Source organism: Numenius arquata, chromosome 16 (genome assembly GCF_964106895.1).
Source record: "Numenius arquata chromosome 16, bNumArq3.hap1.1, whole genome shotgun sequence".
Classification (NCBI taxonomy): Eukaryota; Metazoa; Chordata; class Aves; order Charadriiformes; family Scolopacidae; genus Numenius; species Numenius arquata.
Window position 1 is genome coordinate 9,804,393 of NC_133591.1, and position 27,376 is coordinate 9,831,768.

Consider the following 27,376-nt stretch of genomic DNA (forward strand, 5'->3'; position numbering starts at 1 on the left):
CTTGAGGTTGCACTTGAGCTGAAATACCCACAATATGCAATCACTAATAAGTTGTCCTGAAGTATTTCATATGTTACTACTGAGGTGACGTGCCAGTTTGAACAAGACGTCCTTAGACCTTTGCTCAACACATGGCCTGTTTCCCCGGTTAGCTGTGACCATTGCCATCGCCCTTCCAAATGGCAAGCCATAGCGAGGGAGACTGTAATATCCCAAATTACTCAGTTGTTCCCATTTGGTTTTGGTAGGGGTGAAGTACATTTTTGCTTAGTAATTTAGTTGTTCTCTAGTACAGTTTTGGTTAATCGTCATTTCTCTCAAAGAGCATTGGTGAGAAGGTATTTCCTAGACATTTTCCCCTATTAGTTTCAGCTCTTGCATGATGATAAATATAAATGGGCCTTGTGATTTGTGTAACATTTTCCCAGCTGGATTAGATTTGAGCTATAGTTTTGTTTTTTACAGTAGACTTGATTTGCAGCAGAGTTGTCCCTGTCCCACGTCTCTACTCCATGGTACAGCGAGTGGCCGGTGGGTAAAGCTGGGCGAAGCCGTGGGTGATTGCACCAGGAACTGAGGGCAATCTTTACAGCTCTCCTCAGCAGAAGGGCCTCAAGGGCTGTCTGAAGGAAAACCAGCAGTGCTTTGGCGTGCAGGGTTTGCTTTGTGGTGTGGATTACGTGCGGTTCAGCTGCATGGAGCCTGGGGTGGGCTGGGCTCAGTGCTGCGTGGGTTTCAATGTTCGCTTGCTGTCCCTCCACCCCTTTTCTTTCAAAACAGGAGCAGGTATTGGGGAGTACAGTTAACACGAGAGTACAATTAACACGAGATTGCCTATTTGCCCTTTCCCCCTTTTCTTGCGTCCCTGTAAGCTGCGTTTCCTTCATGGAAATGCAATTAAAACGTTGATGACGGGTGTGAGCCAGCCCTGGTGGGCTGTGGCCAGGGGAGAGCTGGCCGGCAGCAGCGCCCATGGCCCTGGCGTGCACGCAGCCCCCCCGGGGGTGATTTCCCCCGTGGCTGGCCGGGCACAGGAAGACAGGGGAATATTGATTTATAAGCTGTCTGTACAGATGTTTTCGTTGTGGTTTGCGGTGCATTGGTGCCACTTAGTGGGGGGAGAATTGAATTGACAGCTTTAACGGTTCAGGGGAAAATGAGGAAAGCTGGGTTTCATCTTCCAGCCCCCACCTCCACCTCCCCAGCAATGTTTCTGCTGTTTAAGTACAAATCCAAGTCTTCTGCTGCCTCAGAGCTGCTACGGGTCCTGGAGGGGGCTCTCGGCAGAGTAGTGTTGGCAGGCTGGGCGTGCACCGATCCCAGTCCCAGCAGAGGAAAGCTGCACTTAAAGCGCTGCTGAATATTAGGCAAAAGAGTCTGGCTTTGCTGATAGAAAAAGTTAATCCAGCCATGCCTTGTGTTACGCAAGGTTTTGGAAGGCTTAAAAATCATTCTTTCTCTGTGTTGTGATTTCCACTATTTTAGGTGTGATGGGAGGGATGATGGAACGGGATGGTGTTAGCTCTGTTTTCAGTTTTGGAGGAGCCAATCTATACAAAACCGTAACAGTGTTTATTCAAAATCATTTAACTAGATTTTTCTATTGATTTCCCCACAGAAAGGCCTGTGGGGAAAAAAGAAAATCCTGTGCCATGATATTTGTAAGCAAGCTATTCTGCTCCCCCAAATAATTGGTTGTGGTTAACTAATGGTGCCTGGAAAGAGGCAGGGATGTCTGCTGTTGGCAGCTGTAGAAATGGCCACCAGCCACTGACCTCCACATCAGCCTGGGGTTTCACTGCGAGGGTGCAGTGGAGCACGTTGTGCTCGGGATGCTTTGTAGCATCCTCTGTTTTGTATGGGGGGGGTGCGATTGTGGAAACAGTTCTGCGTTGTCAAGGTGCTTAAGATCATCTTGTGGTTGATTGATATCTATGTATTTTTGTCACATGTAGGAAAGGACGCTTTAGGGTGGCTTTACCTTGAGTTGAACTGAATTTTGTATTTTTTGCACATGAGCTCCTTCCCTCGTTGAGTTGTTTCTCTGTATTCCTCTGCCAGGCGTGCGGTGCCCCAGGGCTCCACGGAATCTGAGCGTGGTTTTGCAACTCTTCCGTGTGGGGAACTGCTTCTAATTTTAGTGAAATTTCTGGGCATGGAACAGTTGCACTTTCAGTCCTTAAGAAAACATACTGTGACCAAGGATTGTGCTTACTGGCCTTAATCTTACCTACTGTAGCTTTCATCTAGCCAGTCCCATTACCCTCAGCAGGAAAAGTGGCACTTGGCAGAGGTCGGCAGGTCCCACCTACGGAGATGTTCCCCGGAGCCCCCGGTAAGTTCCTTTGGGCTCCCAGATGAGAGAGATGAGCACTGGCTTGGGTGCATGTCCTGGTGTCACCTCTCTGTCACTCTGCAGGCTGCCTGCGGGGCAGTCCCCTCCCTGTGATGCCTGTGGCTTCCAAGCTGACAGCTCCCAGGCGATACCCACCGGGCACCAAGATGTGCATCTTCTGCCTCAGTCTTCAACCCGTTTGTGTCTCTCTTGCGCTCTCACCAGAGGGCACTGCATAACATGTTGCAGCCTAATAAATAACCTCTTAACCTGCTTAGCTGCTTTATGCTCGGTGGCATGTTTTACAACGTTACCTGGAGTCCTTGAATGCTGGTTCCCATGGCAACCTGATATAGCATTTTTATTCTTTATTACTATCACTGTTTTATTGCTGCCTTGTTCAAATGTGCTGTCATCTTTATTTTGCCTTGGTGTGTGTGTGCGAGCCACAAATCTGTTTTTAAAAATTATATTATTAAACAATTTAGTGAATTTGGAAAAAAAGTGATGATCTGTCACTGTCAATTTAATATTAAATGGAGAAGCACACCATAAATGGAAATGAACTAGAAAGGAAAAACAAACCAGCAACCCAAATATTAATACAGACAGCTTGAGATGTTTGATGGAGGCACAAATAGTTGGGTAAAAGCAAATTAGTAGGAGAAATACAGCTTCTGTAGGGGAACATTATAGTCTTAATTTCCATGAGAGGGCACACTGACCGTGTCCAGATGTTCTTAGGAGCAGGTTTTGGCCAAAGATGATCATGGAAACAAGGACTTAAATGGTTTTAAGGTGAAGCTTTAAACATTTACAGAAGGAGCTGTATGGCCCAATAGGGAAGAGCCAGAAATTAAGCTGGTAATATGGATCCTTAATGTGGATCAGGTTGTGGATAACCTGCTGTTTGCACAATATTTATGTTATTGCTATGGCTGACATGTTCTGCTTCTCTGTAAGGGCCTAGAAAGATTTCTTCTTCTCTCCTTGGTGATAACTGGGCTTCACGAGTAGGGGCAGGAGAATCACCTTTGCTGAAGGACTGGAGGTGTGCTGGTCCTCCTGGTGATGCTACAAGCTTCCCTGTGCCTAAGATCAACTGTTGACAGATTTGACATCTGGAAGGAAGGTAGAATTCCTGCAGGTGGGACTAACAGGGACCCTGGGAAGAGGGTTTTCCTGCCTTCCTAGTGCAGGGCAGTCCATTCCTTAGCATCCTTTGGGGATTCTAACCAAATATGTTATTATTTTTTTTTCTATGGTAGGAGATAATAGCTGATAGTGGTGGAGGCAATGGGGATTTGGAGGACCTGAAATGCATTCCTTAAAGGCCTCCTCGGGAGAACTTCCAGGACTTAGGCAGGGTGCTAGCAGCTGGCTTAGGGCAGGGGGAGCAGCGGGCAACCTGGCTCCCTGCGGGACATGCCCTGTTGAAGCCTGGGCGGTGGGGGCTGTTTGGGGCCAGCTAATCACAGCCGACAGCGGGAGGGGATTTTTTTCTTTAGGGCAAAAAGTGCGTTTCTGGGAACGGCGAAGCAAACAGAGTTAAAGGCAGTGTGATCTTGTGCATACAGGAGCCAGCTGGCAAACCCCAGATAACAGATATCTTTCTAAGCACATGTTAGAAGCAGTGCTGTTTTCAATAGCACTGTACACGCTGTCGTCTTCCTTCCCTACTCAAAGTATTAGGGGGCTGCTATAAAAATATTTGTTCTCTCTTAGCTCCTCTGTCTAAGTCGCTCTTTCCTATCGACTGCTACTGTGCAGCTGAGCACGGCAGGAGGATATAAGTATCCCCTGTGCAGAGGGAGGATGTTGAAAGGACCAGGGTCAGGGCTGCCTCCTCGAGGGTGATCTCCCGTTTTTAAGGAATGGAGAGGCATCATTTGGAAAGGTATAAATTATCTAGGACAGCACATAGAATTTTACAACCTGCACTTAAATCCTTCATTATATCTTGTGCCAGCAGCAAGGCGGATACTGCAGCCTTTTCTAAGGACACTAACGTAGAGATTCAGGTGCTTTGGAGAATGTGTGTGTCCTTCCAGAAAAAAATCTGAGATTCCCCTTCTCCCCCCGCCTTCATTCTTTGCAAATTCCTCTTTTTTGGGATGATGCTTTGTAGCAGGACAGGTTTGGCCGTGAAACTTTGGCAGGGAAATTTCTTCTAAGTGCTTGAAGCACACCCTTGTTCATCTCTAGAACACAAAGCTCCCAAAACAGCTATAAACTGATCTGTAACTGGAACTCAGTCCTTGGTTGGGAAATTTAGGAAATGACTCTACCTGGGCAGAATAGCTTTTCTAAAATTAAAACATTTCTAGACTGCCAGACTGCTGATTATTAAGAAGAAAAGTAGGGAGAGCAGCACAGGGAAGATAATGGGTTTCAAGGAAGTGGATTTCTATCAGCTCAGAGCTATGGTCTGGGAAAGCTGCTTGGAGAGAAAAGGAAGTTTAGGAGAGTTGGAAGTTTCTTAGAGACGCAAATTTAATGGCGCAAGTATGAACTCCCTTAATGGAGAGGACAGATGGGAAACGTAGTAAGAGATTACTTTAGCTAAATCACGGGCTCTTTAATGACCTGAAACTCAAAAGCAACATAAAAAAATTGGAGAGTAGGTCGAACTATTGAGAACAATTTTAGCGTGAACATGCAAAGAAAAATGAGAGGGCCAAAGTCCAAATGAGCTACAATTGGCAAAAGACATAAAGGGCAGCCGGAGGGGTTTCTATAAATGTATTTGTAGCAGGAGCTGGGCCAGGGAATGAGTTAGTCCACTGCTCAGTGGAAAGAAAAACCTCTCAAAAGATGGAAGTGAGAAAGCAGAAGTGCTGAATGACTTTCTTTATCCTTTCTGTTCTTCCTGAGAGGGTCAGCTGCGGCCCTGCAGCCAGCGCGCTATCGGGAAAGAGGGAAAGAATAGGTTTGAATACTTAAGTTAGCAGAGCCTGGAGGAATTCAGCTCTGGGTAGTTAGAAAACTGGCTGAAGCGATTTCAGTGCCATTAGTGATAATCTTTGAAAATCTGTGGAGGACAAATGAGGCTTGAGAAGACTGGAGAAAAGGAAGCTTAATGGGATATCTTTCAAAAGAGGAGAAAGGGAGGAGCTGTAGGCTGGGAAGCCAATAATGCCGAAAGGGTGTTTTTTTTTTTCAGAAAAGTATGATAAAGATGATCAAGATGTTCCTAAGCACGTAGAAAGCAGCAGTCCCAGGAAGAGCTGGAGACCTGCAGCTCCTGCAGTAGTCACTACTCCCACTAATGCTTGGATGACGTGCCAAGAGAGCACGGTTATTCACTTTGCAGATCATGCTAAGCTGAGACAGGTACAAGCACAGTCGAGTTCAGGACTAGGATTCAGGGGGATCTGAAATAATAGAAATGGTCTGAAAAAAATAGGTTACAGCTTAACAGTGCTAAGCAAAGAAGGAATGAATGACTAAAAGACAAGAACTGGTCAGGTACCTGTTCTGCCAGAAATGATAAAAGGAAGTGTGTGTGGAGGGTTTTGTGTTTACAGCAGTTCACTGAGTATTCCTGGATCTAGAATGCCATCTTATTAGTAGGGGAAAAAAACAACTCTCAGGACTTAGAAATATGGTTTACTATAAAATATGCAAGGCATTCTGTTCACTTAATTTGGTTCTGGTGGTGGGTGCAATGTGCTCAGTTCTGAATGTCACCGTTCAAGGAGGGTGCTGGCTGTCAGAAGAGACGTGAGGAAAAATGTGCAACCAGAAGGCTAGTTAAGCATGGGGACCAGTTTTCCTGGGGAGGCTGCAGCTGAAATGAAGCAAGAGTACCCTCAGGTGACTTCTCAGCCCAAGATAAGAGATTTTTTTTTTTTTTTTTTAAAACCATCCTTTTACCTCGTAGCAGAAAAGCTGAGAGTTTTATTCATGCCCAGGGATTAGTAGCAGTAAGTAAGTGAAAACACAGAATTCCAACCTAATTGGAAAAAAGAGAAGCTTTTTGGACATGCGAATAACCAGGTAAAATGCGAGCTTTTGGGCATCTTATGAAAAGATTGTACCTGGAAGCTGCTTTTTCTTTTTTTTTTTTTTGCCCCCAGGTTGCCTGGCTGAAAAATAACAAAGGTCCAGCTTCTCCCTGTAACTTTCAATTGCCTTGGGATCCTTACCTGTTATTCTTGTGTTCTTCATGTGCTTGAAAATTAAATTTTCTAGTTTTATACTACGGTTTGGATGTTAGTGAGACAGATCCCTAACTTAAATACTGCTGTTTTGCATGAAATGCTTAAGTATGGTGCCTGGAAATTCCTCGGTCCGTTGTTGATTTTTCATATCTCCTGTCTAGCTCTAAGGGTGCCTGAAGTCCTATAAAAACATAAAAACATGAATAGACAGAAATTAATACCAAGTTCTTCAAAAGGGAAATGGAGAATATAAGTGGTGTCTGGGGTGACATCAACATTTGGATCCCCCTGTTTCAGTCTGAAATCAGGCTTAGGATGGAGATGAAATAGCATCCAAGAGTTTTCATGACAGGAAGAGTCCTCAGACATCAGAAGACTCTTTAATTATGGGCAGAGTGATTCATTCAGTGGTCGGCATCTGTATCTCATTAAAATATGAAATCCTTCACTGTTTCTCCTTTAAATATGAAGGTATTCCTGTTTTATCTTTTTTGGCTTAGCAGAGCTATATTTTATGTCAGATCATTGCAGCGTACCTTTCGAGTGAGCCTGAGTTATGTGCAGATTATTTAATGCTGAAAATGTTGAGCAAATGTAATTCACCTGTGTCGCTTTCTCCGGAATCTTTTCTCCTTCAGCAACCAAGCGCAGCAGCAAAGCAGCTTGAAATAAAATTGGGGGATTCATTTCAAATTATTTGGGGAATGGGCATAATCAATAAAAATAAGCTGCTATTTTGTGCTTTTTCCCCCGCTGAGCTCTAATCAACAAGTGAGGATTTTCCTGAAGCAAACGATCTCAACAGGCCCAACCCAACTGATGGGGGAAAAAAAATCTCCCATGAACTTCAATGAGAGGAGCCTGCTTTGAACTGACTTTTATTGTGGTGGGGAAATATGCATTTTGTCTGCAAGAGATTGACCATAAATACCTGCACAGATGAATACATCTGCAGCTTGGTACAGCCGTATGAAGCTGCACAAGGGTCAGGCAAGATAATCACAGGTGAAAGCCTTTTGTTATGCTTTTCTTTCCCTCACCCCACCAGAAATGAACTGACAGGTATTTTTTTTGATCAATATGAAGGATTTTCAGGCTAAAAGGGTCATCATACCTTGCCAGAATTTCCTCATTTTTTCCACCATCTTGCTCTGACTTTTTAGATTTTGGAGAGAGATGGTGTGCACACGCACAGAATTTTACAAGAAATTAGAAGCAATTAAGTATTTTCAGTTTTCTTACATCAGTTGTGATTAGCGCAGGGCCTTTCTACTCTACTGCCTCTTTCCAAAATGCATTAAGGCTGTCAGATGTAAATTGGGGGCATCAAAGCCCTTTCTGCATAGGGTTCTGAGCTGGTCTGTAGTGCAAATTGCTCTGAATTCTCCCAGTGTGTTCAGTGCCAAGCACAAATTGCTTTTTAAAAGCAATATTTTGCTTGGCCAGCGTGTATTAATCTAACAGTACTCAGCAGCTGTGAGGTTAAATGCTGGTTTGCCAGTTGGCTTTAGGGTTCGAAAGAGAAGCAGCAGCAACAGGTTTCTGAGCCTCGCCTGTGATAAAGTGTTGCTGGAAAGAGTGGGAGAAAAGGGGGCGTGGAGATGCCTTAATTTATCAAGGGCAAGCACTTTGCCACGCAGCCATTTGTCACTCTTCAGTGGGTGTTATGATCTGCCCAGAAATACTGAAAAGAAGGAGAACTAGGTGGAAAGTTGGGACAAAAATATATAAGGAGCTGGAAAGAGGGCTGGCTGCCAAAATCTGTGGTGTTACAGTTGGCCCCCAGCTTTGCTCCTTGCTTGTCTTGGCGCTCTAGTTGCAAGACGAATAAATTTGGTTTACTGTTGTTTGTGAAATCTGGCCGGCTGCATCGCGAATGGTGCTGAGCAGTAGGGAGACTTCATCTCATGAGTCATCTGCGACCAGGGAGCAGGACAGGAGGGTAATGATTTAGGTCATGCAGGCTGGGCCGCGAGGTTTCCGATGCTCGCTCTCAAAAGCATTTCAACAGTAAGAAATGGCCAGAGGATGAAGCCTTCTATCCTGCAGACTGGGGCAGCAGTACTCTGCTGGTGTGAGGCTGGCTGATAAAACAAAGAATTTGGGCTGAACCACGAGTAGTTTCCTGCTGTCCCGAGGGGAAGCAGGTGTGGGGACCAGTAGGAAGAACGGTCTGGTGGTTACAGCATCCTGATTGAGGAGATTAAATCTCTTCGAAGCAGCAAAGAGCTGAATTCAGTCTCTGAGCCTTGTTCTTTATCTGTGTAACAGAAATTGTGCCAGTGCCCAGCTCTCCAGAGCACTGCAAGGATAAATCCACTGAGGACTCTGAAGTGCTCAGATAAATACCTGCGAGAGCACAGGGAGGCATTTGTGCTTGTATAAGGGATAAGTGCTTTATTAGTAATGACCCGGAAAGGACAGAGCTACTTGCAGGTATAGTAAGCACAAGCAAGTGCCTCCTGTAGTTGACAGGCTCTTGGTATAAATCATTTGTGGAATAAATGACACAAGAGAATTCACGCTTCCTAGAGGAGAAGGAAAGAAGTCTCTGCTGAGCTTAATAAAAATGAAAATTTGGTAATGGATAGTACAAGTCTAGAGGGGGTCACAGTCTGCTTGACAGGAGCTGTAAGGTCACAGATTAAGTAGGTGCCCAAGTTGGTTGCAGCAATATACAGGAGATTATTGAAGGAAGATGCATCCTGGGAGTGTCTCCCACGGAACAGCAAGATCTGGGGTAGCTGGAACTGTGGTTTTGCACAGCAGAATTCATAGGAATTATTGCAGCAAAAATCTTAACTGTGTATTTGACATCATGCCTTTAAAACAGCCAGGCTGGCTTCCAGGATCCTCTTCTTTTGAACTTTTGAAGGTCCCTGTGAAACAGGGTGGGAGGAGTCTGCCCCGAGCTGTGCCAGCCACAGGGTCTCCTGAGCCCGAGGCCGGGCTTCCAGCATGGTCCCAGCCGACAGGGAGAGGGGCTCCAGCTCCCTCCCTCCTGCATCTTGCCACGTCCCCCTTCCTCCCAGCCACCAGCAGCGTATGTGCTCACAACTGCTGCAGAGAGCTCAGCCAGCCAAAAGCTAAAGTGATATTAAAAAAAAAAAAAAAAAAAGAAATTAGTTTCTTTTGGGCTAATTTCCTGAATTGTGTCACCAGTTAGTCACGAAGGTACTGGTGCAAGAGAGAAGGCAGGAACGTATGGCTAGGGGCAAAGGGAAGAGTGGGAATTGGATAGCTGATGACTTCCATCAGCTAAAGCTGCCGTGGGACTGTCACGTCTGGGCTGTTAGGGCTCCGTCTCCTTGAAATGGAAGAGATGCATCAAGCCGAGGTCAGGAGTTCCTTTGGCGCGTGGCAGCACACAGACCCTGCTGCGGCGTGGTGCCGCTCTGTCTCATCTGTCCCCGTGCGTCAGCGCTATCGGCGTGCTTTGTGCATGGCGTGACCAGTAAAAGAGCCTTGGAGGCAGCATCTTTCCCACGTTCTTCCAAAAACTGGGTCGGCTGGGGAGCGGCAAGCAACTGCTGCTGCACTGCAGGGGGTGCAACCTAGAAGAGATACAGAACATACCTGGACAGGTTCCGTTTGTGAAACGGCATGAATTTTAGCTCATTAAACCACCAGGCCTCCCAACGTTGTAAAGTTGAGGTCAGGAAGTAGCTGTAAATTGAGTGAGTGGAAAGGAAACCCAATTAGCTGCTTGCTGTTTTTCCGGAGTTCCTGCATGGAGGTTGTGCAGATGTTTGTCGTAGCAAAAGGCCTCCAGGTTGGTGCAGTTCATCTCAATCGATACAGGTTTTTCACTCACCTGCACTGGTGTTCCCTGACACTTACCTTTAACTGTAAAAAGAAATTATTTGAGGAAAGGTCTCTCTTCTATGTAGCTGGGTTTTCCCCATTATAATAGTTCAGCCTTCGTCTGTGAGTCTAATTCCTCCTGCTCTCCAGGTTTCACATTCTTCAAGCTTATAACAACTGCTACCCATTATTTTCCCCACTGCGTTCAGTGTGGAGCCAAGTTATGCACCTCACGTTTTAGAAATCTTCTTTTAAAAATATGTTACTTACTAATTTTTTATTTTTCTTCCAACAACTTTATTAGTGCCAGGCCAATGTACAGAATTCAGAAGCACTCTTAGCGGAGAGGTGCTGTTCTCTCCTTTCTCCGTGCAGTGATGGCATGTCTGTATCCAGCCAAAACTTTGCTTGCCTGGGCACTCCACCGTGTCGTGCTGCATACCCCTCCCAGATCACTGTTCCTCCTCCCCACCCTGGAGGATTTGTTTGTGCAAGATTGTAGAATCATGGAATGGTTTGGGTTGGAAGGGACCTTAAAGATCATCGGGTTCCAACCCCCCTGCCATGGGCAGGGACACCTCCCAACAGACCAGGTTGTTCAGTGCCATCCAGCCTGGCCTTGAACACCTCCAGGGATGGGACAGCCACAGCTCCTCTGAGCAACCTGTTCCAGTGCCTCACCACCCTCACAGTAAAGAATTTCTTTCTGGTATCTAATCTAGATCTCTCCTCTTTCAATTTAAAACCATTACCCCTTGTCCTGTTGCTATGTTCCGTGACAAAGATGCACTCATAGTTCTTGAGACACAAAGCCACGACCGGCTACCTCTTGTGTTACTTCTCTGTGTTACTGTGTTGATAAGATGCTTGCTGGCCTGCTGATCTCACAGCTAAGCCCAGGGGTTTGCAATTTAGGAAGGAAACTTTCGCTATTACCCTGAAAACAGAAACATAGAAGGAATTAATTTGGAAAGAGCTTCATTTAAAATTTGTATATGCCATTCTGCTGCCAAGATATCTTGGCAGTTGGGTGGTAGTAGCATGGTTTTTAACTTCTCTCTCTGCCTACAAATAGGGTGACTTAACCTCTTCCTCTTTATCCCTGAACAAAAGAAAAAGCTAACGATTTGAACAGATGTTTTGCAAATTGGTAGCTGGCTTGTGGTGCAGTAGGGAACCAGTGTGGTCTTTGAACAAAGCTTTATGTCATTTGCCTTTGGTGCTTCCTTTCTATTTGTCACCTCGTATTGTGCCTAGACGGGTCCCTCTTCCAAAGGACAGAGATCACAGTGGGAATCCAAAACAAGAGAAGTTCACAACAGGAAAAGCTGGTGATTGTGCCTGATTGAGCCTTCGGTAGGACAGGAGAAACAGCATCACAAGCCATCTTAAGGATGGCAGTGGGAGAAGATGATTTTGGTACTAATGGTGGGAAGGTAGCAATGGAGAGGAGGACGGGATGGAGATACAGGGACTTGGAAGTGCCCTGGCCACACGGTGTTGCCTGGAGAGAGGGGTGATATGGAAAGCTCTTGGATCTGCACCAAGGAGTGAGAAGCAAAGCCTTTGCTTTGATTGAATGGCTCCTTCTTCGTGCGGCGCGAGGAGGAAGCCAGGGCTCTCCTAGGCCTCCTTAATCCAAAGAAATTGCAGCAATTTAGCTACATCATTTTCTACGTACACATAGTTAAACTGGTGTAGTCCTTTAGCATGAACGCTCAAATTAGTTTAAGAGTGGCTGATATAGATCAAATGTATTGGAACTGGCTAATTTGAGAGTGTCCGTGCAAGGGGGTTACGCCAATTTAACATCATCAATTTAGACGCCGGTAGTTGCATTAGCACAGTTTGAATACAAGCTAACAGGGAGAGCAACTAGGAGACGGCTCACAGAGGTATTTTTCACTGAAACCGTGTGTAAAGCTTCTAAAATTAATAAAATCTTTGAATTTTTATTTATAGCAGGAAATTTTGGTATCATCTCACAGGGATTTGATATTTCTGGAGAAAGAAGGGATCTTAATTATTTATTTTTTTAAAGGAAAGGATAGGGGAAGTGCATAACATATTTTATGCTTGTATCTCCTAAAATCTTTCAGAAACGTTCTCTCCAAAATGCAAATCTTAAGACTCTAAAAGGTAGATTTGGGTCTGGATGAGAAGTCGGGTGTCCCAGCATGTGGGTTTATAGTCTAAAATGAAAAATCAAGTATAATATTTCTGCACACACGAGTGGTTGACGTCCCTCATGGTTCCTCTCATGCCTAACTGGAGTTGGTTTTTTATGCAATATGTTTCTTTTCTTCCCACACTTGAGAGATCTCTTCCCTTCCTCCCCCTGCTCCATGGTGTTACTGTGCTTCCCGAACTACAATTAAAATGTTGACACCTGGCTTGGCTCTGCAGATTAGGATTTGATTTTCTGTAATTATACGTTATCGCTCACATTCAGTAGCAATTTTACCTTCTGTACAGTATGATAACACTTATTAATTCAATAAAAGAAATCAATTCACAGGCAATTTCAAAATGTAACACCTTGGTAACTGAGTACTAACCAATCAGATTATGCATCTGACATTGTGCCTTGTCATTTAATCAGTAATGGGTGATTGCAAAAGCAGATATATGTCAGATGTTAATTAAGAATAACACAGTTTGGGACCATAATGTTAGCAGTGCCTGTTTTGTTATGATGCTGTGCTGAATATAGCTAATATTTGACTTGCACTTAAGTATTATTTACAGTAAATGGAACGATAAGGATATTTATTCTGTCTCTGTGTTCCGACAGATGTATTAAATTTTCTTTTTAATCAGTGGAACATACTGAGTGTTAATGGACCGCTGCACAGTACGTGTCTGTGTAGTGGGATGCGGAGGTGGTTTTGTTTATAGTGAACACGCTCCATCTTATCTTCTAGAAAGTTATATAGTCTTGCTTTCCCATGGCTTTTTTTATCTTCTTAAAGTGTTTTACTTGGCATCTGCCAATCAGCTCTTTCCATCAAGTTATTGTTATAGTGTTGAAAAAGAAACGTGGAGGCCCTGGGTATGTACCGCCTCCGAATCTGCTGAAACTCTCCCCACCTCCCCCTCCTCAAGCCTTGCAACGAGTCCTGGGTGAAACATGCTCTCCTTCACCATGGCCCTGCCCGGATACTGCTGAACCCCAGGCAGGCAACTGGCATTATCTTTTGCTCTATTTACACCTCCCATTTTCTCCCCTTCAGAATGTCTTCAAGCTCATGGTTGGTCACAAGACTCAACCCAGTGCTTGTTGCCCTCCTGCGGTGCGTTGGAGCAGGACTGACCACGTTGCCTGATCTTTGCTGAAGGTCTGGAGTGCTTGATGGGTGCTCGGTGCCACCAACTTCCAGCATTTTCACTGGCAACGAAGGATATGCAGGACCTGGCCCTCAATTTTATATCTTTACTTTAAAGACCCATTTGTCCTGTGTGATTAGGACCTATTAGCCCAGTTAAATTAAGATGAGAACAGGTGAAATATGCCTGAAACCAACATTTCAACTTAGCTAAATGTTATTGTGCTGACACAACCTTCGTTTCTGATTCATAATTAAGTTAGAGCCAAGGCCACCAGCTATTAAACTCTACAAAGCAAACATATAAGATGCAAGGAATCTCCAATAAAGTTGTAAACTTCAATTAGACGGCACCAGCCCAGGGTCCTGAGCTTTCATTGGACACTTACCTAATTTTGTTATAACAGCAGCATCCTAAATGAGCAGCTTTGGGGCATAGTCTATTCATTTAACAGTCTGCATATTCATTAAATCTTACAAATTGGCATCAGAGTTTTGTTTTTAGGAACTTGTTGAAAGAGGAAGGCACATTCAGCGTTAGATCACTTTTATTTTGTTTGGTAAACCATTTTCATTCAGAGCTTGCCTAAAATGTGGCAATTCCTATGAGCCGGGGTAAATTTTCCCATTGAAGTGATTCACTAATGGCTGATAAAGCAACACGGAGCTTATAAAACCATTTGCTGTGAAATTTCATCAAGGAAAGAGCTGTCTCTTTTGCCCCAAGATATCATTGATTTCAGGGAAGTGGAAGGATTGCATGTGGAGATGGCAGCAGTGGAGGTTTCCTACTTTTTAAAACAGTCTCTTTTCCCCTCCCTCCATTTTACCAGCAGACAAATGCAACGTTAGTCTAACTTTTTTTTTAAAAAAATCATACTTGGATATTACCGTATTTCATTCTGCTGTGGTTTTCCAGAAGAAAAGAGTGCTTCCAAATCATGTTCTGTATAATGCTCTATATCATGGTTTCATACTCAGTATTCCGGGATGGGTACTTGTTTTGGCTTCTCCTTTCATTACTGTCCCTCTGTATAATTGAACCAGTCAGAACTTCAGTGATTTAAGCAGAGCTCTGACAACTCATACCCTCATGTGTGAATCTTGGCTTGTTACTTGAGTGTGGCTTTCTTGAACTTCTAAGGAAGCGGAGTGTTTATTTTCAAATCTGTGTGCCAGTAATGAAGCAGACCTCTATTTTGCAATAACTAATGAGTGTATCTGGAGAGAGCCCAAACCTTGGAAACTGTCACTTTTGAGACTTCTTGTTACACTGAAGTTTAGGAAATGCCTTTTCCCTTCAAGAGGTCTTACTGTGCTGCTTTGTATTTCTACATATTTTTATGTGGGTTTCTGTATTTATGTAATTATATGTATTTCTATAATGAAGCATAATTATGACCTTAATTCTAGTCTGAAAAAGGATAACTATTTTATCTTGAGAATTTTCACCTCTAATTTGGATCTTACTGCAAGTTTTCTCAGTGTTCTTAAGAGGGTGAAAAAAGGTTTCTCTTGAATAGCCTTTTCATTAGTTTACGTTCTGCTGCTGATCCTGTCTGTGCAGGGAAATCTAAGTGAAGAGCTTCCGAATTGTCTTTCAGCAAGAGGAGAGTGATGCTTACAAAATTTTAATGGATTGATCCATTTATCAAAATACCCACAGACTCCATACCCAGAACGGTGAAATGGATAATAAATATTGGGTGTCGAGCTAAGAATGTAAAATTATCCCCCAGCAAATGTTTCTATTAAGTTACCTTATCTTAAGAGCTTTGGTTTTGCTGTCTGAATTTTCTTACGGGGAGGAAAAAGACCACAAAATATTGAGTTTATTCAAGCTGATTTCTTTGTTGTAGAATCAGATCATTATTTCTTTCTTGATTAGCTTCTTATTTTCACAAGTAAAAGAAGAGCAATCCGTTTTCTAGTCCATAGGGTGGCAACTTGTAACTGTGCTTGTTTTTAATAACATCTGCTACTTGTGATGTACATTGTAATCTGTACTGTCTTCAAAGGCAGCTGATAAAAAGAAGGGACCTGTTACAATAATGGAAAGCAAACACATTCTTAACCCTTTCCTTAGTGTTGAATTACTGCTTCTACTGAGTAGGGAAATGATCTACAACTTGAGGGAATCAGGGCTGAACATCCAGTAAATGTGTGAAATAAAACATCCTATGGATTTCGTGGGCAGGGTAAATGACTGACCTGACACCCTGGTGGTGCACCAGAAATGACGATGGGCTTTGCTTCCCGTAGTTCCTCCTCTGAAACAGGACCTGAGTGAGAAGCGTGACCCTGGTGTCTTCGTGGCAGGGTGTAATTGATAGATAAGTTGATACTGGAAGTAATTCGGAACTACTGAAATTAGGTCAAGCTGCTGGTTTGTCTGTGATAGGGGAGACTTCTATTTATCCTTTAAAAAAGGATTTATAATGGGATTCTCTGCATGTTTGTGCATATTGAAGGAGAAGCAAATCATGGGCTGCAGGGTTTGATCAAGCTGGGACAGAACAGGGATTTTTAAAGGCAGCACTGGCAGGAGCGGTGAAAATTTTATGAATGCACAAGTAACCTCATGTCACACAGGGATTAGTCCTTTAATGTGTTTATGCCTTTATCAAGGATGGTATGGCTTTGTTGCCTAGCTATATAGCATTAACTTCCTACTATCTGAGAAATAATACCCATTAGTAAGTTCTGACTTACGTATTTATTTCCCATGTTCCTTATCTGGTGTATGTTGATATAAATCCTTCTTCCGCCAAATCAGAACATGGATGAGTTTCCTCTGGCAAAAACTGATACTGCAGCTTGTCCTTTAGCTCTCAGGCCTCACGGGTTTAACATCAGTGGTTCGACCTCTTCCCGTTCAAAGGATAACGTGAGCATCGCTATCTGTAGAGATGCGTGATGACACAGTAATCATACTTCGTACTGAAGATTACTGTGCTTTTGGCAGTCACAGATAAACTCAGTCTCACAAACTGAGCGTAATGACATTATGTATGACTGGTTGCTAGTTAAAAAAAAAAAAAAAGGGAGGCAGTAGAGATAATTGTGCCTGAATTCAGAGACAGAACTTGACTCTGTGTCATGCGTGCTAAACCCAGCACTGTCCTGTCTGCTGGACGGCTGTCTTCTGTTTTGTTGGATAAGCAGATGTCCTGGAGAATTAGGGATCGCTGTCGTAGGCCTGATGGCAAGAGTCCAATCTGCTCTTTGACGTGTTATATCTCCATATGTGTATGTTCCTGCCCAGGACTTTCATGGAAATGACTGCTAGACTTTGAGATAAGTGAACCTCCTCAAGGTCACTTTCTTCCCTGCGTAGCTAGTGTTACATTGCCACCCTTGCAGCCGGTCACTTACCAAGTCTTCATAAAGCTACCTGGTGAAAAACATAAGGATTATGGAGCTGAGAGTCTTCACCCAGCAGGACCTCTACATGCCAGTGAAACTGGAACTCAAGATGAAGACATTTAGAAAACACTTAAAATACATATATTCCTTTCTTATATTTAAATTTGACTACCATATATCACAAGTTGATCTCAGTAGTTTCATGGCCACTAAGAAGGTTCACCGAGTTTGGACTCCTGTCTGTCCTATATCTGTTGTACTGATTTAACGCACATGGTCAGTTGAAGGCAAGTAGAATTTTGACCTGTGATAAGCTCTGCACTTCAACAAATAGCATTTCAGGACTTCAGCATTTTCAAATAGATTTGGAAGGATACAATATAGATCTTAAAATGCGTGGTTGATTTAGTTTAAGCTGTGATATTAAAGATGGATAAAACCAGAAATAAGGTCTCACTTTCAAGGTCATTATTTCTGAGTTCTAGGTCATTTGATAGATTTGCTGGCGCTGCAGGCTCTGAGAGCTGAGTAGGTGCTTACCCATGGTAACAGTTTTATTTTACCCCACTCAGTATTGCTGCTTGATTGATAGAGTAGAACCTGGCTTTCAACCATGACGTAGGGACACAGGGACACTTAATGGCAAAACTGCAATCTCTCCTTTCTGTTGAAACATGAGATTTGTCAAAAAATACTGTACATTTTTACCACACTACTTCAAACTGGCTCTTTAGCACCTGGTTTCTCTATGGGAAATCGGAAATCCATCATAGCACCAAAGCATTTCATTTTAAGGCACTCTGTAGGTCTCTTGAGCAGATGGGAGAAACTTGGGTTGAATTAAAACCATATTGTGGAAGGTGGTCATTGTCCTACTCTGTGTGTTTCCTGAATTTACTTAGGGGGATGTTTAGGAGAAGAGGGAAAGGACTTGATATTTTAAGTTGTTATCATGGGAACATAATCACTGGGGTGCTTTCTGTACTCCAGAGTTCACCAAATAATTAAAATTAGTCCCTAAAATGTTGGCCATCGCATAACTATTCCTGTCTCAGCCATGCAAGGAATGTGTCTCCTGCCTTCCTGCCAGCACCCCTTCTTCCATTTCACTGACCCTTCTGATCTGTGGTGCTCTGCAGTGGCGTGTCCTCACTGAGATCTCAGTGTGTTGCTGAGAAGATGAAGGGATTCTGGAAGACCCCGGGGAAAAATGCCTGGGCATGTGAAATGGTGTGGTACTTGGTAGGTTACAGCAGTAAGTAGATGACATGATGGGTCATTTGCTGTGAAGTACCTACTGCAGAATCTACCTCCTACTTGGGTCCCACTTAAGTCTTTACAATGAGGCTTTCCAAGGTCTTAACCAGTGTGTAAACCTCCTGCTGGTCCTCTGCACGCAGCTGTAGTTAATCCCTAAGTGTGTTCCATGTTGTTCTTCTCATCAGAAATGTGGGGATAAAGCAATGTTGTGGGGAGGTCGGAGAAGGCTCTGTATTCCCAGGCATGAGAGCAGCCCTGCGGTTTCCAGGCCACGTGGGGAAGGAGGAAGGGTGGTGGCTGAGGAAGGTTTGCAAGAGCAGCAGCAAAGTTAAATCATTTCAGCTCTGCTGAGGGCTGTAGCTAAAACTTTCAGAGATTTGAAGTTCGTATGACCAATCTGAGAGACTCTCCTCCCAAATTATGTGATGAAAACCAGAGCAGATGATGTCAAGGCTCTCTTACAAATGTTCCCTGCACAACCACCACCACTCTTGGATTGACTGTAAGGGATTAAAGAGCCTTTGCGGCACCTAAGCAGGGGAGTGTGGCTTTCATAGTACCACGAGCTGCTTACATGGGTTATGTTTCCACAGTATATCAGGAACAAAGAAGCCCAGGTACAAAGCCTGTTTGAAAAGTGATCCTCAGTGAAATGGGAATTTACAAATGTGGTGTGTTCTTCTCAAAAAATAAAATTGAGTTTTACCTATATTACTATTAAAGTATAAAGCTTTAATTATGCCCTAAATCCACTCCTTTAGCTGGGGGGCTCACATGATTAGCAGCAAAAAAAAAAAAAAAAGGCATCTGGAGAGGCTGTGTGGTGCCGTGTTTTCCCATATGTGAAATTTTATACAGTACAAATTATTAAACACTAAACCTCCGGAGAAAGATTGTAATGAAAAATTTAGTACTCCCCCATCAGGCTGCGACTAATTTGCCTTCTGACTAGATCTGAAAGAACAGAGGGCTGTGCTGGGGGTAATCCTTGATGAGTAGATGGCAAGAGGAAACAAGTAGTAGTATAATATAGTGCAACAGGAGCAGCAGTGTGACACTTCTGTAGCTAGGCTCACTGAGAGACAACTAAGGTAAAAATAAAGAAAAAATAAATCCCCTTTTTCAGTCAAAGTCTGTGGAAGCTTATCCCATTGTTCCTGTTTTGATTTTGGCCTCCATCTCCCACTCTTCCAACACTTCTTTGTAATAAAGATGTACACTGGAGAGGAGACCTGGAATGGGTGCTCTCTGGCTGGTATGTTGGACTGTCCTGTCTCCTTCATGCATGTGGGCATACGCACATCTTCTCTTACACATGGGCTTGGAGACACAGAGAGAAGGGACATTTCCCCTACTCTTTTGCCGCTCGCACCTATTCCCCAGCTGGCGGGATGCTGCCTGCCACACTCTGCGCTCAGACCCTGAGATGTTCACGCTCTGGGGTTCCAGATGTGAGAGCACAAGCAGCTGCTCAGGGACCCGTATGGCACCTAACACCGGCACAGCTGGGCTGCAGGATCCCCCTTCTCAGCCCCTTGCACTCTGGGTGCAGAAACGCAGGAGATGGAGTGGTTTCTGGCATGCGAGAGCTGCGGTTTAAGTATCTGCAGCAGTGGGATGCTCTTCTGAAGTGCACTGTCAAACCATGTCACTGCTTGTCCTGACCACAGATTCCAGTGGTCCCCTTGGTAGGGCCAGTGACTGTCTCCCAGGAGATTGTGATGGGATTTATAGAAATATACAGAAAATGGTGGAATGTGCCTCTACCTGTTTGACATTTTGGTTTGTAGAACAATTAGCATTCTCTTTGAAGTTGTTTATGAAGGGTATCCATGTTTATTTTGCAGGTGTGTATTGGCTTGAAAGGTCAAGCAAAAGGATGCTAAAGCTAGCCGGGTGTGACCAGAGGCACCCACTGGGTGTTCTCTGTGATTAATCGTTGTTCCATTATGCTGGGTGCTTATTACAATTAAATTCTTCCTTGCCGGAGCAGCCTGTGTCATGGCAATTGTCACTGTGAGAGAACTGATGCTGTTGAAGCAATAGGCTGGGTACTTTGAGGGCACCCACCTTTTTCTCATCTCTTTTCTCCATGTTTCTTGTTAACAAAAGAAAGGCCTCATGGGCAGTTTATAATGTCTAATCGTAGCTAGAACATGCTTTGAACAAGAGAGAAGTAACCTTGTCACGTGCACCATGTCCACTGGCTCAGAGAGCCCCTGAATCCCTCATTTCCTGGAGGAAGAACTTCCCCCACCATCCATAAGTTCATATTCACCCCTAAAAACCAGGGATCGGGTTTGCTTCCGTGCTTCAGAAGGAAAGGGCTGTAGGCACAAAAAACCCTCTCCCCACAGAGTCAATCTAAAATCCAGATTTTACAGTTTAAGTCCAAGAAAACCCAGCATCGGCAGATTGCTCTTGGCCCCTGCCTGGCAGGGTGTTGATTAATAATTTGAACCTGCAAATCCTCTTTCAACTTCTGTGAAATCTAAATTGTCCATCTGAGGCTTGCTTCTTTCAAAACAATTCTACTGTGATTTTCACTGCCAGCATAATTCTTTGTAAAATAGATAACCCTGTCAGTGGCAAAGCTGCGCCGCACACCTGGAAGGCAGCACAGCTGCCTGCGTGCTGGCGTACAAATGTGAAGCGCAGGCGATAACTGGAGAAGATCAGAATTTCCACTGAGTTCAGTTCAGATATATGTAGCTATATTCTGTTTCCTTTGCGCTGCACCATATATATTTGTTGTTTTCAGGAGATTTTTTTAATTTTTTTTTTTTTTTTAAGGCTGAAATTTTGAAGGTAGAGCATGAGAGATTGGAATCTCAATGCCTTTAGGAGTTGGGGTACCTGAGGTACTTCAGAAAATCTCAGCTTTAGGACTCACTAGAAGATAACGGTGCAGCCACTTATTCACTGAATAGAAGTGGGTCACTGCTTGATCCTGCTCCTGCCACAGCATTCTCCCTGTGAGCAGAAGGAGCTGAATTTTTGGAATAAAACAACGGAGGTTTCCATGAGATGAGTTGCGGGCTTTTCCCCAGGTAGGCTGCGAGGTGGGAGCGTGCTGGTGGATGGGTTTTTAGGAAGGACAATACGAAGTGCTGACAAACACGGTATAGTTTGTGAACTTACCTTGGTATGAGATGCTTTCATGTTTTATGCTTAGCTATTCTGTTTCCATTTTGGCTCCTTTTTTTATGGTTTCAGGAAAAGGATATCATTTTACTCTTGCATCAGTGCAAATCCATAGTAATTCTATTAATGAAAGGAAAAAAAAAAAAGGTTTTAGAAACCGTGAGAAAAGAATCACCTCTGGTGTTTTTGAAAAAGGACTTTGTTTGCCCAGTAATTCAATATTGCTCTATCGTCTCAATAATGAGAGTTCAGCTCGTAATGGCAGCACATTACAAGAAAGGCTGTACAATTTAAACATGTTGTAAATCCAACTAATAAGTATAAATTGATTTTTAAAGGGAAAAAATGTGCACAAAACTAGTCTTTTACCATATGTTTCAACTCTACCAGAAACCTTACTTGAATGGTATTTCAATGTGCTTTACCTATTGTGTTGCAAACTTTTTCAGGCTCTGTCAAGTTGTACTGCAGCTTTTAAAATACAGATGGTGGTAAAATCCCCAGTGGAAAACAGACTTCTATTTCAAACTTCAGTTCTGTTTTTTTCTCTTCTAGTTCATAGCAGATTTTGACAGATCAGAAGAAATATTCACAGCTTGATGCAGCTGGATTCTTCTTTGGCATGAGCAGAAACATCTGGCCCCAAAACAGTGCATTTTACCAAAGGGCCGAAATACATGCACATGCATCTGTTGTGCTAATATATTTTCCTGTGAACTCAAATATTAATTGCTTTGTTTTGCTGAGACAACAGCCTTGGTTCAGTGAATAAGATTGTTTCCTTTCACCCTCTGTTAATGGTTTCCTTTAGCATTAATATTGTTTTAAATAGGAAACTCAGGTACGTTGTGAGTAGCAGCAAGGTAAAGTGTTTTGAGCAAGTATATTTATAGTGCAATGGTATCTAGACATGTGCTGTTATATGGAATTTGCATATCAACTGAGACAGCTATTAGCACAAAAGCTCCACGTGAGACCAGTTTTACATCTCTAGGAGACACGTTCAATTTTTGCATCATAATTTTAGAGGCTTTTGCCATTCCCACTTGCTACTTCTGCTGTCCTCTTGCAGCTCATCTACAGGCAGCAACAAGGGAACATTAACGATCTGAATAATTACTTGGTTTTCTAGCTCTACCTGTAGTTCTGCCTTGGTGAATTTTGTTATTTTGGGCTTTGTTCCTTCTCCCACACTCACTCTTATAGAAGGAGCTACAGTTTAGAGAAGTCCTTTTGCTGGCTTTTGGTCTCTGGGTTGAGCTTTCCATTTTGTTCCCCCCAGTTACAGCAACTCTGGGCCCCACTGCTGCTTGTGACAGACCTTGGGCATTGCCCAAACCTCTATCCAAGGTACATCGAAGCCTCCTGCCTTCAGGCACAGGTCCTTCTGCCCAAAGTAAAACCTCACTGTCCCATGTGTCAAGAGCAGTCCTTAATCCCATTGTATCTTCCCAGGAGCAAAGGCATGCGCCTTTACCCCTCTTCCACAAAGCCTTCCTGTCCGATGGCTTCATTTTTTCACACTGTATCTCTGTGCCTCTTTTTACTGAATTTTTTCCAGTTGAGGTGTGGGGTATCCAAGCAGTATCCAAAAAAGCAGCAATTCCATTTTTTGCTTTCTCAGCAGGCTCTCCTCTGTTAATATTATACTTTCTTTCTAAGAAACACTTACTTTACACATCATCCAGGGGGAATGATCTTGTGGTTAAGATGCAAGATGGTTGCTATTAAAAACTGCAGTGCTATTAGCCCTCCAGTTCTCTCTACAGTTGTAGTCCTAGCCCTATCCCAGGTCCATTGCATGATGTTCCCAAAGTCATCCGATCTTTTCATTCCTTCTGAGAAACTGGGATGATAATACTACCCACTGAGCGTCCTTAATGTTTAAACTTGGTGGGTATTTGCAGAGTATTTGGAGATCCTCTCAGGAAATACTAGTAGGATCATTAATAAATGCATCTTGCTGTTACTGCATTGTCCTCTAAGGTGGTGTTTATGTAACTCTGGACTTTCTCACTGAACAAGCAGAGAAAACAGATGCTTATTACTGTTTAAAATACCTTTCTGCACCAAATGTGACAAGGAAGATAAGTGCTTCCTGCAGCAGGGGAAGATTGCAGCAGTCTAACTTTCTAACTTAACTGGGCTGTTACCTTAATTTTGCTTTAAAAGCTGCTTGTTCCAGTTCAGGTTAGACAGATTCCTAACTTATTTAACCTGAACAAAACTAAGGTTTGGCTTAAAGCTCAATAAGCATGCTATGTACCATTTACACGCATCGCACATCGTGAGAATACAGTGTAGGCCAAAGAGAAGCATTTTCCTCCACCATAAATTGATGCAGTCTCTGTTCTGGAGGAAGATGGTAGGGCAGGCTCCCAGTCCATCTTTACTGAGCTTTCTGTGCTTCCTTGTGTCTTTGGGTAATGCACTGTGTCCCCTGATGACAGCAAGTGTCAGCCAGCTCTTCCACAGAGCTCTGGGCTGAGCCTAAGAGCAGCGCTGCTCTCTGAAGAGCTGCTTCCCGTTCCTCAGCTGCGGATGTTGATCTCAAAGTTCAGTGATCATTAGCTAAAATAATTGTCACCCCTTTTTAGTTATTCAGGGCTGGAAATTACCAAAGGGCTTCACCTTAGTTGCTTTGGCTGTAATTATTCTTAGATTTTTGTTTTCTTCAGGATGTCAGGCAGCAAACAGGATGTCCCCTGGGCATTTAGAGGAAATTGCTTCTGTGTTGCTTTGTGGGTCTGGCTGTGCTTGCACTGGGAGTTTTAACACTGTTTTCTCAAATGAAAAAACTTGCGGTGGTGGTGTAGGATCCCATGGCCTTACGGAAACTTTCCTCAACATCAGTGATGCCTTGACCGATCACAACAGGTCATCACAACCAGACAGCAATGACATTTCACATTGCCTCTGCAGCCAGGGACCTGCTTTCCACACCTGCAGAGATGTAAAGTTTGCTCTGATTTTTGCCAGAGCGGCTTGGTTCATCTGGTAGTGCGGGGAGCCTGAAGAAAATGTTCCTGTTGGGACCTACTGAAGCAGCTGTGGTAAGCTTTCCATTGCCTGTGGGTGACAAGGGACAGTTGGTTGGGGGATGAAGATGTCTGCCAGGGAAAGGAGAGGTCCCAAAAGGTCTAGACAGAGGCCAAGTAGGGGCTTGGTAGAGTTTAAATTAGCAATAAGAACAGATTATAGGTCTGACTAGAGCAAGGTAGAAGTTGGAATAGAAATATGCGTGATGGTGTACGTGGGGGTTGCCTCTGCTTTGCTGAATTCACGTACCACAGCTTCTGCCAACCATCCATCAGTTCCCTCTGCTTTGAAGTGGTGGTTCTCTTGCCTTTAATGCCAGCTATTGCCCCAGCTGCTGCTATGCTGGAGCCTTTCTCCTAGGGTTTACGGGGTCGTCAGAAATAACATGGGGAGGTAATGAAGATCAGTTCAGAGACGCGATTGTGAGCTGGTTGCAGAACAGCTGAAAACAAGCGGTATTAGGCCTGATCCCGTGTTACGTGAAAGACTGTCTGCTATCTCCTGTGATTTAAACTGTGCCTCTGCAGCTTAACCTTACACCAGTGCTGGGCAAGAAAACTGGTTGGGTCTCTGGTTGGTGTCCGTTTCTGCTACACTGGAGCTCCCAGATGAACGGAGACCAGGGTGTGACTGTACAGCCAAGGGTACAGGACGAGCTCGCGGCTGTGACTATGCTCAGCGCAGTCATCTTTGACAGCAGTTTCAGTAAAATTCATCATTCCCTAGGCAGCTTTTGTATTTATTTATTTACTTTGTTTCTTTTCTTTTTTCACTTTAGTTTATTAATTGCATGTGTGGCTTTATCTGGATAAAACTGCATGCAATTTATGCATGCCTGCAGTAGCATATGTTTTATATATTGGGTTTATAGGGATGGTACTGATTCCTGAATTAATTTGAACAGCAAATTGTTGTTGTATCTGCACACAGTATGTCTTTTCTTTTTTTAACATGTATTATATGACACACATCTGGTGGTGTTTTAATTGTGTTATTGTGGTGCCTCGGAGTCCTAGTAATGAATTTGAAGCCCTACTGTACTAAGCATGGGTTTTTCACGTGGGACGCTTGGAGGGTTTGAGTGAATTGTTGAGCGAGATGTGGATGCTTCTGTCCCTGCCTTGAGCTATGGACAAGAGCTCACAGGGTTTGCAGGCTGCCCTCACAAAATCCTCCTTCACCATCGATCAGCATCAGGATGGTAACTTTTGTTCCCAGCTCTAAGTAAGGAGAGATCTGCAGTGCATCACACCGGGAAAGCTGCTGGCAATTATTGCTTTTTCTAATGGCAGTTTGGTTGACCTCTGTGGTCCGTGTAAGAAGGACCTGGAGCATTTCAGGGCAGCTATGCAAGTTTGTACCACAGCTTAGACTGTAGCTGCCGTAGGCTGTCAGTTCAGAAGAGCTTTGCCTTGCTGTCTCACTGGGGAGGCTGTAGACCAAGCCAGCCTTCCAAAATCTTTCCTGTCCATGCTCTATCCAAGAGAAAGTGGCCTCACTTTCCTTGCCCAAGGATTGGATTATTTCCCTTTGGTTGCAGTGTTACACTGGAAGATCGTATGGATTTGCTTGTCCACTGTGACGCTCCCAGCTTTTCCCGAGCGAGCGGCTCTGGCAGTGGAGTCTCTCTTCTGTAGTAGCTGCAGGCTGTGTGCCTATAGTCCTGGCTGCTCCTTTGCAATATTTCTCCAATATTTGTCTTTTTTTCAGTTTTCTCAGTGGCTATTCCAAGATTTACTAAAACATCTGTGTGCACATGATCTCCCATTCTAGGGTTTGTGCAACAGGTCTGGACTTTGTTCCTAGCAAATGTTGTCTAATGTCTTCCTTTTGTTATCAGAAGACTGAGGAATGAGTCTGTTTTCCTCCCACGGACAAAGCAGAACTGCATTGAATGTTTTGCCTATCTGACATCGTTAGAAATGTGTTTACCTTGCTTTTTCACCTTCTCTTACTAAAATCACTTTTGAAGGTTATCATCACCTTCTGCCTTCGAGTCAAACCCCTTGGTGTTGGTGGGTATTATTACTAGCAGAGAAATACCATAGTATACAGAGAGATTTTTCTTGGTTGAATTTCCTAATATATTTTGAAACATCTCCTGCAGCTTTGGACAATTTAATATGTATATTAAATCTGCTTTTGCTTTGAACATCACAGCTGTTGATATTAGCCTTTAATAGATGGTATCTGTATGCATAGATGGCAGCAATGTTAAAGCTGTCAATTCTGATTGCTTCCTACATGGTGTTTAAAAGCATTGTGTAAACTCAGCCTGATTTGGGCCGTTGGCTCCAGCTGAACACAGCTCTCTCCACGCTAAATGGATGTTTAGTCCATCCTACCTCCGTCCTGCTCAGAGTTACTTCCCTCGCAGTGGTCCTTTCGATATGGTCAGCTGCGCTGGTGTTGGTAACACTTGATGCATCTGTTGTAAGAGTCCTGAGCTGATCTTTAGCGTATCCATTTCTTTCCCATCACTGAAAAAATGTGCAAAATCAACTTCTCATTTGATGCATATTGGATGGCATTTTATAACCGAGAATCACAGATCCGAATCACCTTAATGTGAAACTTGAAGCTACAAATCTTATTTAGTAACTTGCTTAGAGGCTTTCAGCTCTCTTGTGGAGTATTTATTGGATGCTATTCCTTTAGCCCTATTGCTAAACTAAAGTGTAGTTAGGGCATCCGATTCTGGCAGAGCATTACAGCTGGTGCAGTAATTATTAGGTGCTGCCTTTTTGTTGATGGTGATTGCTGTCCCTTGCCCAGCTATGGTTTCATTGTCATCTCCCAGCTTTACAGGCTGCTTCTCTTCAGTCACCAAGTAACGTGTGTCTCTTTTGTGTGCCTACACGTGCCTGCCTTTATTTATAAACACAGACTGAGGTGCGCCAATAAGTTTATTTGATTTCTCAGGGTTTTCTTCACTGAGG

The 27,376-nt window shown here is 43.6% G+C and overlaps 1 protein-coding gene across 1 annotated transcript in view; it reads left to right on the forward strand.

Moving 5' to 3' along the window:
- The window catches only part of FBRSL1 (fibrosin like 1), a 541,510-nt gene that overhangs the window by 204,578 nt on the left and 309,556 nt on the right, over window positions 1-27,376 (forward strand). The gene's annotated exons all lie outside the window — the stretch shown is intronic.